Here is a 12,621-nt window from a genome sequence, read left to right on the forward strand (position 1 = left end):
CAGCCTGGAATTCAAGACTCTTCATAAACTGGCCCAAGGCTACTGCTGGATTCGTGGACAGTGGGTATGCTGGGTGCTGAGCCAGCTCTCAAGAGGCCTGGCCCTGCGGCTGAGAGCACCGCCCCTGCGTGTTTCTGCACTCCCACCCGCCAATCACTCAGGGCCCCAGTGTATGTGTCCCCTCCCCATACTCCTCCTCTGCTCCTGTCCCACCCAGCCCCTCCACCTGCCTGGTCCCACTCTCCTGGGGAGAGAAAGGGGAGGGCCTGAGCTCCTCCACAGCAGAGCCTGATTCTCCCCTCCCCCACTGTCATGGCCAAGCTCAGCACACAGCAATTGCTTCATCAATGTTCGTTGATATGAATTGAGTTGAACTGATTTAAAGGAGCTCCTCCCTAGACCAAAAATGATTCCTCCCCTTCTCCTGTGTGCGTAGCTTTTCTGCTCCCTACATGTTCTTGCTCGCTGATGTGATCTAGCCTCAGCTCACCAACTCCTGCTTTGCAGTGGGTACTTGAGGCAGACTGCCCTGTACAGCTGGGTAGACTGGGTTGTACAACTCCAGGGGGCACCATTCACATAGACCATGATGTGATGGGCACCCCCTGAAATGTGTGATGTGGTGTCCCTCTCCTCAGGTGCCTTCTACCTCCAGATGCTGGCCCAGCTCAGAGAAATTCAGACACTGTTTTTCTTTCTTGGTATTTTTGTTTGGCGAAGCAACTGGAGACACAGCCAGGGCTTCTTCCTGGGGCTGCAGAATCTCCCTGCAGAGATAGCCAACTACCCACAGAAGTGTCATCAAGGAAACACTCATTCTCTGTGCCCTTCTGTAGTCACAGAACTGGATGAGTCCCTAGAGGCTCCCTAGACAGGCCTCCCACCAGCTGCCCACTGGCTTTGCCTTCTGCCTTAGTAAGGGGGACACATAATGTCTGATCCTCCCTGGGGCACCCCTGAGAGTGAATGGAGCCCTGATGTATCATACCAGAACGACAGGTGTAAACCAAGTGTATTAGTCTGTTTCTGTTGCTTATAACAAAATACCTGGAACGGGGTAATTTATAAGAAAATAAAATTTACTGCTTACAGTTTCTAAGGCTGGGAAGCCCACAGTCCAGGGAACACACCTAGTGATGGTGACAGTGACTGAGGGGTCTCATGTGGCAGAAAACGGTGAAACAGAGAGAGCAAGAGACCAACTTCCTCATTCACTCCTTTTAAAGGCCTCAGAACCACGCGCATGACCACCATTATCAATCCATTCACTAGGCATGGTTCTACAGTCTAATCACCTCTTCAAGGTCCCACCTTTCAAGTGCCATAATAGGATTTTTCACCCTCAACAATTACAGTGGGAATTAAGTTTTGGGGGGACATTCCACCCAAGGCATTTCACCCCTGACCCCCCAAAACTCATGTCCTTTTCACATGCAAATGCATTTGTTTCATCTCCACAGTCTTAATTCTTTTCAACTCAAAAGTCAGAAGGTCAAAGCCCATTCTGTGAAGTCAAAACAAGTTATCCACTTCCAAGATACAGTGGTGGGACAAGCATAGTGTACATATTTCCTTTCAAAAAGGGAAAAATAGGGGCTGGCCAGTTAGCTCAGTTGGTTAGAGTGCAGTGTTATAACATCAATGTCAAGGGTTCAGATCGCCATACCGGCCAGCCACCAAAAAAAAAAAAAAAAAGAAAAAAAAATTTTTTTTTAAAGGGAGAAATAGGCCAAAAGAAAGGAGTAACAGGTCCTAACCAAGTCTGAAACCCAACAGGGCAGGTATTAAATCTCATGGTGAATCATGTACCTTGACTCCATGTTCGATGTCCTCTGAACACTGGTGTAGGGATTGGGTCCCCAAGTTGTCAGGCAGCTCTGCTCCTGTGGCTTTCCTGGTCTCAGGCCACAGTTCAGCTCTCCCAGGCTGGCATTGCCCACCAGTAGCTTCACAGGTCTGGGGTCTCCATGGCTGTCCCACTCTCATGGCTCCACTGGCATGGCATTGTTGGGGTTTTCCTGTTGCAACTCTGACCCCACGTTTCTACTCGGCATTGCTTTAGTGAAAGCTCTATGTGGTGAATCCACCCCTGTGACAAATCTTTTCCTGGGTCACCAGGCTTTTCCATACATCCTTTGGAATCGAGGTGGAGGCTGCCAAGCCTTCCCAGCTCTGACATTCTGTGAACCTGCGAACTTAATACCACGCGGATGCCACCGAGGCTTCCGGCTTGTGTTTTCCAAAGCTGCACATCCAGCCACACCTGGGGCCAATTTAGCCGTGTCTGGAGCAGCCATAGCAGCTGGGGTGCTGGTGCTAGAAGCGGCTTCCCAAGGTGGCCCTGGGCAGCGAGCCTGTGGAGAGCCCCTTGTGCCTGTTCCCCAAGACCATTCTGTCTCCCTAGGCTTCTGGGCCTGAAATGAAAGGGTTGGCCCCATAGGCTTCAGCAATGCCTTCAGGGCCTTTTCCCATTCTTTTGATAATCTCTTCCTTTTGTACTAATCTTATACCATTGAATTTTTCTCCTAAGAATGCTCTCTGCTTCTCTACCAATGGCCAGACTACAAATTTTCCAAATCTTTACACCTCTGCTTCCCTTTTAAATTCTGGCTTTATGTCATGCCTTTGCCTCCATAACTCAGTATAGGCTGTTACAAGTAGCCATGGGGCTTCCTGAATGTTTTGCTGCTTAGAAATTTCTTCCGTCAAATTCCCTGGGTCAGCACCTTGAAGTTCCACATTCCGTAATACTTTTGGGCATGAACAGAATGCAGTCAAATTCCATGCCAGTTCATAGCAAGGGTGATCTTTGCCCCATTTTCCAATAAATCCCTCCTCATTTACATCTGAGATCTTCTCAGAATGGCCTTTACTGTCCATATTTCTACCAACATTCTGCTTGTCACCATTCAATTGGTCTCGAAAAAGTTCCAAATCTTCCCTGGTTTTCTTTCTTCTAAACTTTCTCCAGCATCTAGGCTTTTCTAGCCTATTCCTCCAAATTCTGCCAGCCTCTCCTCAACACCCAGTTCCAAAGCCATTTCCCCATTTTCAAGTATTTTTTATAAGCAACACCCCACTTTTCTGGTATCAGTTTTCTATATTAATCCATTTCTGTTGCTTATAACAAAATACCTGAACCGGGTAATTTATAAGAAAATGAAATTCATTGCTTACAGTTTCTGAGGCTGGGAAGTCCAAAGTCCAGGGAACACAGCTGGACTTTGGTCAGGGGTCTCACATAGCAGAAAATGGCAGAGCAGAGAGAGAGACCAACCTCCTCATTCACTCTCCTTTTAGAGCCATCAGAACCATGCACCTGACCACCATTATTAATCCATTCACTAGGCATGGTCCTACAGTCTAATCATTTCTTCAAGGCCCCATCTTGCAATTACCATAGTAGGATTTTTCACCCTTAATATTTACAGTGGGAATTAAGTTTTGGGGGGACATTCAACTCAAGGCACCGTGACTTCCCCTGGACAACTGAGATTCCAGCCAGGACTGCCTGACACCAAAACCTGTGCTATTTCTGCTATTCAGCTGAGAGGAATAGACCCCAGGAGTGATCATTTGGGTAGACACAGTGTAAAGACAGGGCCAAAGCTGGGAGCATTCTCCAGGCAAGGGTCTTGGGGGAGCAGCCCTGTAACAGGGGACTGCTGCTTTTGCCTTCTATGCACCTACCCCCACCCCCCTCTGTCCCATCCCAGCCTCACTTGTGGCGAGTTGGGCCAGCTGGGACCAGAAGGTGCAAGGAACCTTCAGCTGGAGGTCAGGGGTCTGGAGTTAGTCTTAGGGCCATGAAGGTGGAGCCCAACACTTCCCCTACCCGGGCTTTGGGTCAACCCTTTTGCAGACTGAGCATAATCCCTGCCCTGCCTGCCTTACGGGAAGCCTTGAGAAGCCTTCATGGGATGATGCTGGTGAGGGGTTTTGTGCCCTGCAAGACACAGTTGCTGTCCCTGCTTGGTGTCTGTGCTAGGTGCTCTCCTTGAACAGCTGCTGGAGGGACAAACAGATGACGGGCACTCCCAAGCTCTGAGTCACCACACTCATTAAATATTTCCTGTGCACCTACTCCTGAGCACATCTCTCTGGGATGGGGGTGGGGGGAGTTAAACAGAATGGTCTAGGACATTCCTTTCCCAAAGCATACCAGATGCAATGGAAAAATACGGAGCTGGGACATATCCAACACTGAGAATGAAGATAACTGAGAAATATGAAGGCTGAGGAGGAAGCAGGCATGGAGAGCGTCGTGGGCCAGCAGTGGGGGCAGGGAGGGAGGCAAAGGAGACCTGCTGTCCATCTTTGGGAGGAGTCTTCTGGGGTTGGGGCACGGCAATGGCCGTGGTGGTCCTAAGGAAGAAATCAGGTGGTCTAGGCTTCCACTCCTCCTGGAGACCCGCTGCCACTTGCCTGGCCCCGAGCTCTATGTGCAGATGATGTGAAGCCAGGAAAAGCAGGTGGGGCAGCACTCCAGGGAGGGAGGCCACTGCAGCCTGGTCTTATCCTGGGATTGGGCTGCAGGTGCTGCAGCCACCAAATGCTTCCGTGAGGTGGGGGCTGCTTTCTTCAGCCCTGTTTCCATGTCAGGCCCTGTTGGGGGAGGGGGTGGGGGGAGGGCTGTCACAGGTCCTTGAGGACCAGACCAGCAAGCCTGGTTCAGTTTCTGATAATTTTAGGCACACAGGAGGAGGCCAGTGGCTCTTTATCTTAGGCAATTGTCTTTGGTTTAGATGAGCCCCCAGGGAGACTCCCAGCCAGACAGGAAAGCCTGCGGAGGCGGGAGGGCTCAGGTTTTGACAACTGTCAAGAAGGAGCAGCCCCAAATCAGAGCCAGGAGGACAATTGTATCCCCAGGGGGCTTGGGAGGTCACTTTCTGATCTGGAAGGGGCAAAGGATGGATCACAGGAACGGAAGCATCGGAAACATGCCCAGAGTTAACAGCGCGTGTGTAGCTGGAATCAATTGTTAGCCTCTCCACTCGGGACTTTCCACAGGACACGACGGATGTTCCCAAATAGAACACAGGGTTGGGTCTTGGGATGTGAGAACTTTCTGTTTCTCTGCTGCCCTGCCAGCCTTGCTTTGTGACCTCGTGTGGTACTCAAGTGCCAGCTCTGGACACTACTTTCCTTGGGGTGTGTGAGAGTGACCCCTCCTCAAATTCAAGGGAGTGGGTGCTGGGGCCGAGGACTCAGCAGGAGTGAAAGGCTCTCAGCAGATGTATTCACCAGGCACCTGTTCACAGGGACACTGTCCCTTGGGATGTTGGTTTGTTTAAATGAAGCCGTTTTGACCCAGGAGGCTTTGTCTGCCCTCAGCAACCCCGCACCAAGATTTGCATCTCAGTTCAAATTCCCGAGCTGTGTGTTTGTTTTTCATCTGCACTTCGCAACCAAGGGGCTCACGAAACCTGACAACCATCGCCTGCTCTTCCCAGGGACAGCATGGGAGCCAGAGGCAGAAAACCTCCACAGGGCACCCCAGGCACGGTGTCACCCAGGAGATGTGAACACAAGCCCCATTTGACTATCCAAACACTCTACGGGCCAGGGAAGGCCTCTGGAAGCCCGGTGAGAGGACATAGCTAGTAAGAGACAAAACTGGAATTTGGATCCAGGTCTGACTGACTCCAAAGGCCATTTTCTTTCCCTGGGAGAACTATTATGGGACACTATTAGAGGATGATCCTTGTCACCAGGGACTCCCCAAAGTCCCTCAAGCCCATAGCCTAGACAGTCATTATTTGCTAAAACAAAGCTTTGAGGTTTTATATGATTTCCATTTTATAAATTGGAATAGTCCCTGGCACATGGTAAATTTTCTAAAAATATAGCACTTATTCTAATAATATCTCCCTTTTCCGTCTATTATTTGGGATAAGTATAGCTTGACTGATATATACATGTGTGTGCGTATATATATATCCACACATTTAAGTCATATCATCATCTTGTGGCTGACTCAACCCATCTGTCTGCTAAAAGAGAACAAGCCCCTGACCCATTTCATGTGGTTGCTTTGAAGGATGATAATAAATACGCTTATAAAACCTCTGCTAAATGTCAAATCCTCATTCAAGGAGCATAGAATTCCTTCAAAATTGCACATCCGGCTGGGGACAAGAGAAAATAAGAGATCTTAAAGGGGTGTTTTGAAACTTTACAGGAAAAAAAAAAAAAGAACCAATAAATGAGACTCTACATCACTCTAATCTGACTTCTGATCCTTATCAAAACCCTACCTGGAAGGTTAGAATTAACTGGTCTGGGGACTCATCTGTTCCTCACTGGGAACTCCGAGACATCCAGAGGGAAAACCAAGAATCTTGTTTACAGCCCTTGGCCCCCTGGGGAACTTGGTGAAGGGGCTTTGTGATCAGTGTTTGGGACCCTGGGATTTTGGCCTGAAAACTTTTACAGAGGGCAGCCTTCCCCAGGGCCTGGAGAGGTGGTAGAGTAGCGGACGGATAGGGAACTTGCCTTCAGTAAGGAAAGCATACCCAGGATGTGTGCCTTCTCCCAGGACAGGGCTCAAGGTCTGAAAGGGTGGCTCTGCACACCACGCCCCCTGCCTAGCCTCGGCTTAATCTTACAGGTTTCTGGAATTGGCTTGTGTGGCCTGAGAAACAGAGCCTAGGCCATTTTGCATTCTGATTTTTTTTTACTTTTATTATTTTATATCTCCATTTCCCCATGTCACTGATAAGATGATAAAAGTTAACATGCTCAAGGGCTTATTAAGTAGCAGGCACAGCTCCAAGCACTTTACATGAATTAACTCATTTAAGCTTATCAGTTCTTCTACAAGGTATCTTATCATTCTAGTTTCTCATCAAGAAGACTGAACTAAGAGGAGATTAAGTATCTTATGCAGGGTCGCTCAGCGAGGAAGTGGCAGGACTGGGGTCCAAACTCACCCTCAGGCTCCAAAGCCAAGCCTTTCATTAGGCTGCATTAGAGGGCGCTTACCACAGGGCAGACGCTATTCTGAGAATTAAGGGATATAGTCTTTGTAATAACCATGTGGATAGGTGCTACCATTAGCATCCCTGTTGTACCTTAACCATTGTGCTCAACCACCATCCCTGGCTGGGGCTGCCTTTCCCCTGTTGTCCCCCTAGTCTCTCACCTACGATTCCATTGCATCAACGTTGTGGTTGGCTCGACCACCCTCTGCTGTGGGGCTTCTGGGCTGCCCACGCTGCCCATGGGAGATCTTCACACATCCTGCCCTCAAATGGCTTCCTAGGATGCGCCCTAGGGACTTTTTTCTGGGTGGGTACAAGCTCTTCCCTGTCCCTTCTCCCAGGTCCGGAGTGCAGAAGGTAACACTCGGGGCCAGCAGCTAAGAGGGGTCCCAACACCATGAAGACAAATGCCTGACCTGTTATTAAAGATGGTCTGTCCCTGTCCAGCCTCTCAAGCTCCCTGGAGAGGAGGAGACCTTCAAGAAGGCCAAGGCCCCTCCTAGCTCTGCTGGGATGACCAAGGCAATGGTCTGAGGGCCACTTGCTTCCTGCCACCATCCTATAAAACGAGAGCAACAGACTTCCGAATGCTCCATGCTAACCTCTGTAGTCCCCTAAACTGGCACTCAACTGGGTTTAGCACTCAGATTGTGACCCTGACCTTGCCTGGGAGACACCATGGGCTGGGAAGGTTGAGTTGAGACTTTTCCAAGGCCACATCGCTACCTTAATCCCTTTGGCCTAAAGTCTCAGGACTTATTCTCATCCTGGGTAATGCATCTGAGGTCAAGGTGACGTGGGAAGCAGCCTGAGTTCTGCCCTGATTCTGCTAGTACGTCTCTGGGTCTTGTCTCTTCTGCTATAAAACGAGAAGACTATTAAAATATGTCTAGATTTGACAATATTCTCCACTATTTCCCAAAGTGTGCTCCATGAAACGAGGCATTGCTTGAACCAGGGGTTCCATAGCCAAATAAGTTTGGAAACACTGCTTACACTGGTCCACTCATTGAGGTCCACATGCATGTCAATGTACGGTCTGAGAAGTTTCACTCTAAAGATACCTATTTAGCCTGACTTGACCCACTATCTCCATTTATTTACCCGTGGAACACTTATTTATTTATTTATTTATATTTTTAATTTTTATTTATTTATTTTTTTGTTCTAACTTCTCAATATACATTGTAGTTGATTTTTGTGACCCTTTGCCTGTTCCTCTTTCCCCCCTCCCTCTTCTCCCCCTGCCACATCATATCTGTTCACTTGTCTTAACAAGTTCAAGGAATTATTGTGATTGTTGTGTCTTCTTCCCCCCCTTTATTTGTTTGTGTGTTTGGTTATTTATTTATTTTTAGCTCCCACAAATAAGTGAGAACATGTGGTATTTCTTTCTGTGCCTGACTATACTTTTTTAAGAAATAACATCTATTAAGCCTTTGACAGAGGATATGTACAAAATGATGACCTCTTCCATTCCATGTCCTCCTCACCAGGAGCCAGGCCCAGAATCAGGCCACTGTTTCACTGGGCGCCCCCCTTCCTGCCAGCCCCCTACTTCCCATACTGTGGTCCATCCAAACTGACAGCAGTTTGCTCGGCGAATCCCACTCCCTGTAGTGTCTCTCCCAGGCCCTGTGCTGGTCCTCTGCAGGCAGAGAGGGAAAGGTGGCAGGCCCGCCCTCCAGCAGTGTGAGGTTGCAGAGGCCTGAGGCACCCACAACCCAGCATAAGGGCCAGAGGGAGTGTGAGGAGGGAGACATGGACATTTTCATCCAGGCTTCAGGAAAGGCTTACTGGAGGAGATGGTCTGGGTGTTGGGCCTTGATGTCCTGGTAGAATTGACTGGGGGTGTGCTGGACATGGGGTGTCTTGGTCTGGCAGTCTGAGGGAGGTGCTGGGGAGAGAGCCCAGTGTCTCTTCTGTGATCTTGAGCACCCTGACTCCAAGCCTGAACCTACCAACTCCACTCAGAAAAGCAAAGGCTTCCAGTCAAATGAGCTCGGCTTCCTTAAATGACAAGGAACAGCCATCTTTTGTGATTTGAGTCACCCCAAGTAGCTCACTGAAGTGTTCCTCACAACCACATGCAGTGTCATCCTTAAAGAGAGTCCTGGTGAATATACTTTTCTCTGTCCCCTTACATTCCTGTGATATTTTAGTGCTTCTTAAGAAATGGAAACCATTCCATTATTGAATTTGGCTCTGACAGGAGAAGTGAAGGGACTGGTGTCTCAGGTGTATAGGACTTTTGTTCTTTCATTCTTTTACTTTTAATTTTTTTATTTTATTTCTTTTTAAAAGATGACTGGTAAGAGGATCTTAACCCTTGACTTGGTATTGTCAGCACCACGCTCTCCCAGGTGAACCACGGGCTGGCCCATCATTCTTTTACTTTTTAAATCAATAAACATTTACTGAGCATCTACTCTGTCTCAGGTGCTGTGCTAAGTGCTCAGGACCCAGAGTGGCATAAAACATGTCCTCTCTCTCTGAGAAGCCTAAACTTCTGGGCTTTGGAAAGCCACACTCTTGCAATACAGCAGTGAAGCTGTCATGAATGGGATACTTGTGAGAAGCGCTGTGTCATGCTGTGAAAGAGTGTGTTTATTAGGTATTGTGACTGTAAGGTGACAGAACACCCTGGGAGCTCCTGGAGACATCTCTAGTGCAGCCCAGACCCAGGGACAGCTCTCAGGGAGAAGAATATTCAAGATAAGCAGCAAAGGCAGTCCTGCAGAGGAGCAGCCTGCACAAAGGCACTGCGGCGTAAACAGCCCACATCACAACCGGCCGGGGCTGGAACGTGGAGAGCTAGGAGCTGAGCTTGGAAGTTATCTTGCAGGTCACGAAGTGCCCCTTCAGCCATGTTAAAGAGTCTGAACTTTATCTTGAGGGCTTTTAGCAGAGAGAGGACTTGTTAAATGTACGCTCTCAGGGGGCGCTCTCTGCTTGTGGGTGGAGTGTAGGAGCCAAAGCAGTCATTGTCTGAAGACCAGACACTCCTACCTGGCCCGAGCCCAGCACTGCTGGGGACCATTATGCTCCCAAGGGACAGGCCAGACCTGGGTTTGGAAGAGACCTCTGAGGCAGGTCAGGGGCCAGCTGTGCTGTGGAAATCCTGGGAGCCCCTGCTTCCTGACAGGCATTGCATCCTACCCAGCTAGAATCTGCCAAGCAATAAGGACAGGGAGGACACAATTCCCAAGACACAGTGCCAACGATAGGCGCGGGAGCTGCCGGGGCATCTGCAAGGGCTCCAGGACAATCCCTTCACGGTATCCAAGCAATTAATTACTCCTTATCTCACTGGGTAAGGGGACCACATTGGAAATCACTCCCAACCTTCTGTTCACATTTAATGTTGCTGTTTATTCTGAACAGGAAAAGAGCAGAAAATAGAAGTGGTTTCAGAATGGATGCCAATTGGAGGGCTTTTTCCTTTTGTTCCTAAGTGGTGGGAGCAGGTGGGGAGGGGTGATGTGGCCCCTTCCCTGGGGCTGTTGAGGTGGGAGCAGGCGCCCCGCAGGGGTGTGCTCTGGTGAGGCACAAGCTGGGGAGAGGCCTCCTGCACCCACCTGGGGGGATCTGAGAGCCCCCAAAAGCCAGAGCCCAGAACCTTGGCGTCAACCATAGACAGCTCTTGCTCTGGGGTAAGAAGACCTCCCCTCCCTTAGCTCTCCAGAACAAGGACATTAACCCTAGGAAGGTGATATCACTGACCGTTTGTGGAGAGACGTGAGACGAAGCCCCTGGGGACAGACCCTGAAGCAGGTCAGGCCTGTGGAGTCTTGGAGGGGACAGGAGAAGGGCAGAGAGGGGCCAGACATACTTGGCCAGTTGGCTGGTGCTCCCTCGCAGTAACTGATCCCGACGTTTTTCATGCTCTGGGGGATCTGTGCCTCGCCCAGCCTGGCGGCCCTTCCAATTCAGCTTCCCCAAAGAGGGAGGTCCGTGCTCAAGTGACCATGCCCTGCTCTCTGCGGCTGCAGAGTCTCCACTGTTGGCCGCACTGGATGCTGAGGTGTGCTGTGAAGGCTGAGTCTCCCTCAAGGAAGCAGGAGTCTCTGGGCCTCAGGCAGGGTCACCCACCTCTGCCCTGTCCTGCTCCATATTATCCTCCTGCCTGGGGATGGGGCTGTGTCAATGTCACCCGCTGGTCTCGTCCACCCCTCCCTGTCCTGCTGGATGTGAGTCTGCGGCTGTTCCTTGTGGCTTGGGACAGGAGTTCCCTTCATTAATGTGTTTCTGCTGCCTTCCCTTCACGCCCAGTCCATCTCCCCTCCCACCCAATTGCTGATTTAGGAACGTGTCCAGGCCATCCTTGGCCTCTGCTGGCCACTCTGTGATGTGAGTACAATGGTCAGATCTCTACCACTCACTCCGAACTGACTGCTTTGGAAATAGTGTTTAACCCCAGCTGCCAGCAGCTCTCTGGGGCTGGAGAGTTCTCTCTCCTGGGAGCCGTGCACCTCCTGACTCGAGCAGGATCCAGAATATTCCCTTGGGACCTCTTCTCCTGCTACCACTAACTGCCAATTGTGGGCACCCTGCTCTTGTGTCCAGGGTGCTAAAGGGCCCCTGTCTTGTCCCCAAACCCCTCACCCAGACTCCCATTGCTGTACACTCCTTCTCCTACTCCCCCAGGAAACCATTAATTGCCATCAGGAGACTGCCCATGCATTCATCTGTAGCATTTATTCAGCAAGAGCTTGGGAAATGCCTCCTATGGATAAGTGACGGCAGGTTGCTGGAAGCAGGTCCAAGGGCAAGGCCTGTCCTGGCCGTGCTTCCACCTGAGCCACCCCTGGGGATGCTTCTCCTGCTGAGGCCACTCCCAGAGCAAAAGCAAGAGGTGGGCAAGGCCAGCGAACCCAGAGGGAGGAGGTTGTGATGGGAACACAGCGTTTATTGAGCACCCACTGTGTACAGGGTGTGATGCCAGCTGGGTCTACCCTCGCCTTGTTCACTGTTAGGTGAGGAGAGAGAAGTAGTTAGAGGGCTGCTGGAGCCACAGAGGGAGCCCCAAGGGGATGGAAGAGGGAGTCTGACTCCAGTGCGGGGACTGGGAAGCCCTCACAGAGGAGCTGGACTTGAACGCTGCCTTGGCTTTTGACAGTTGAAGATGAGGAAGGGCATTGCAGGTGGAGGGAACAGCTGAGCAGGTAGTGCACCCTCTGCCTCAAGGATCAGCAAGAGCAGGCCCAGGTCCAGCTCACCCTGACCAAGCCCAGGCTACTTGGGGACTCAGCAGCTACACCTGCCTGACAGTGCTGGGCACAGAAGTGTCCATGGGCTGCCCCAAGGAGCCCTGACCTAGAACCGGATACAGGCGGGGGGGTGAGGTGGAGGAACAGGAAACAGGAGGAGGGCCAGCTGGGCAGGTGGAGTCAGGCTTGATGGCTTGGCAACAGGTGTAGTGGGCATCAAGCACATTGGTCAGACGGCACACATGTCTGGACAGGTGGCCGGAGCCTGATGACAGGAGTCTGGCAATGGGCAGCCAGGTCTGGCGTGCCTGAATCTGCAGCAGGGCTCAGCCTGCAGATGGTGGTCAGAGGGCTGCTGCCGTGGGGCAGGAAGCCAGGCACACTGATGTTCCGTGCATGTCATAAGGTGGCAGGGGTGATAGGCTGGG

The sequence above is a fragment of the Cynocephalus volans genome, chromosome 14, assembly GCF_027409185.1.
Source record: "Cynocephalus volans isolate mCynVol1 chromosome 14, mCynVol1.pri, whole genome shotgun sequence".
Classification (NCBI taxonomy): domain Eukaryota; kingdom Metazoa; phylum Chordata; class Mammalia; order Dermoptera; family Cynocephalidae; genus Cynocephalus; species Cynocephalus volans.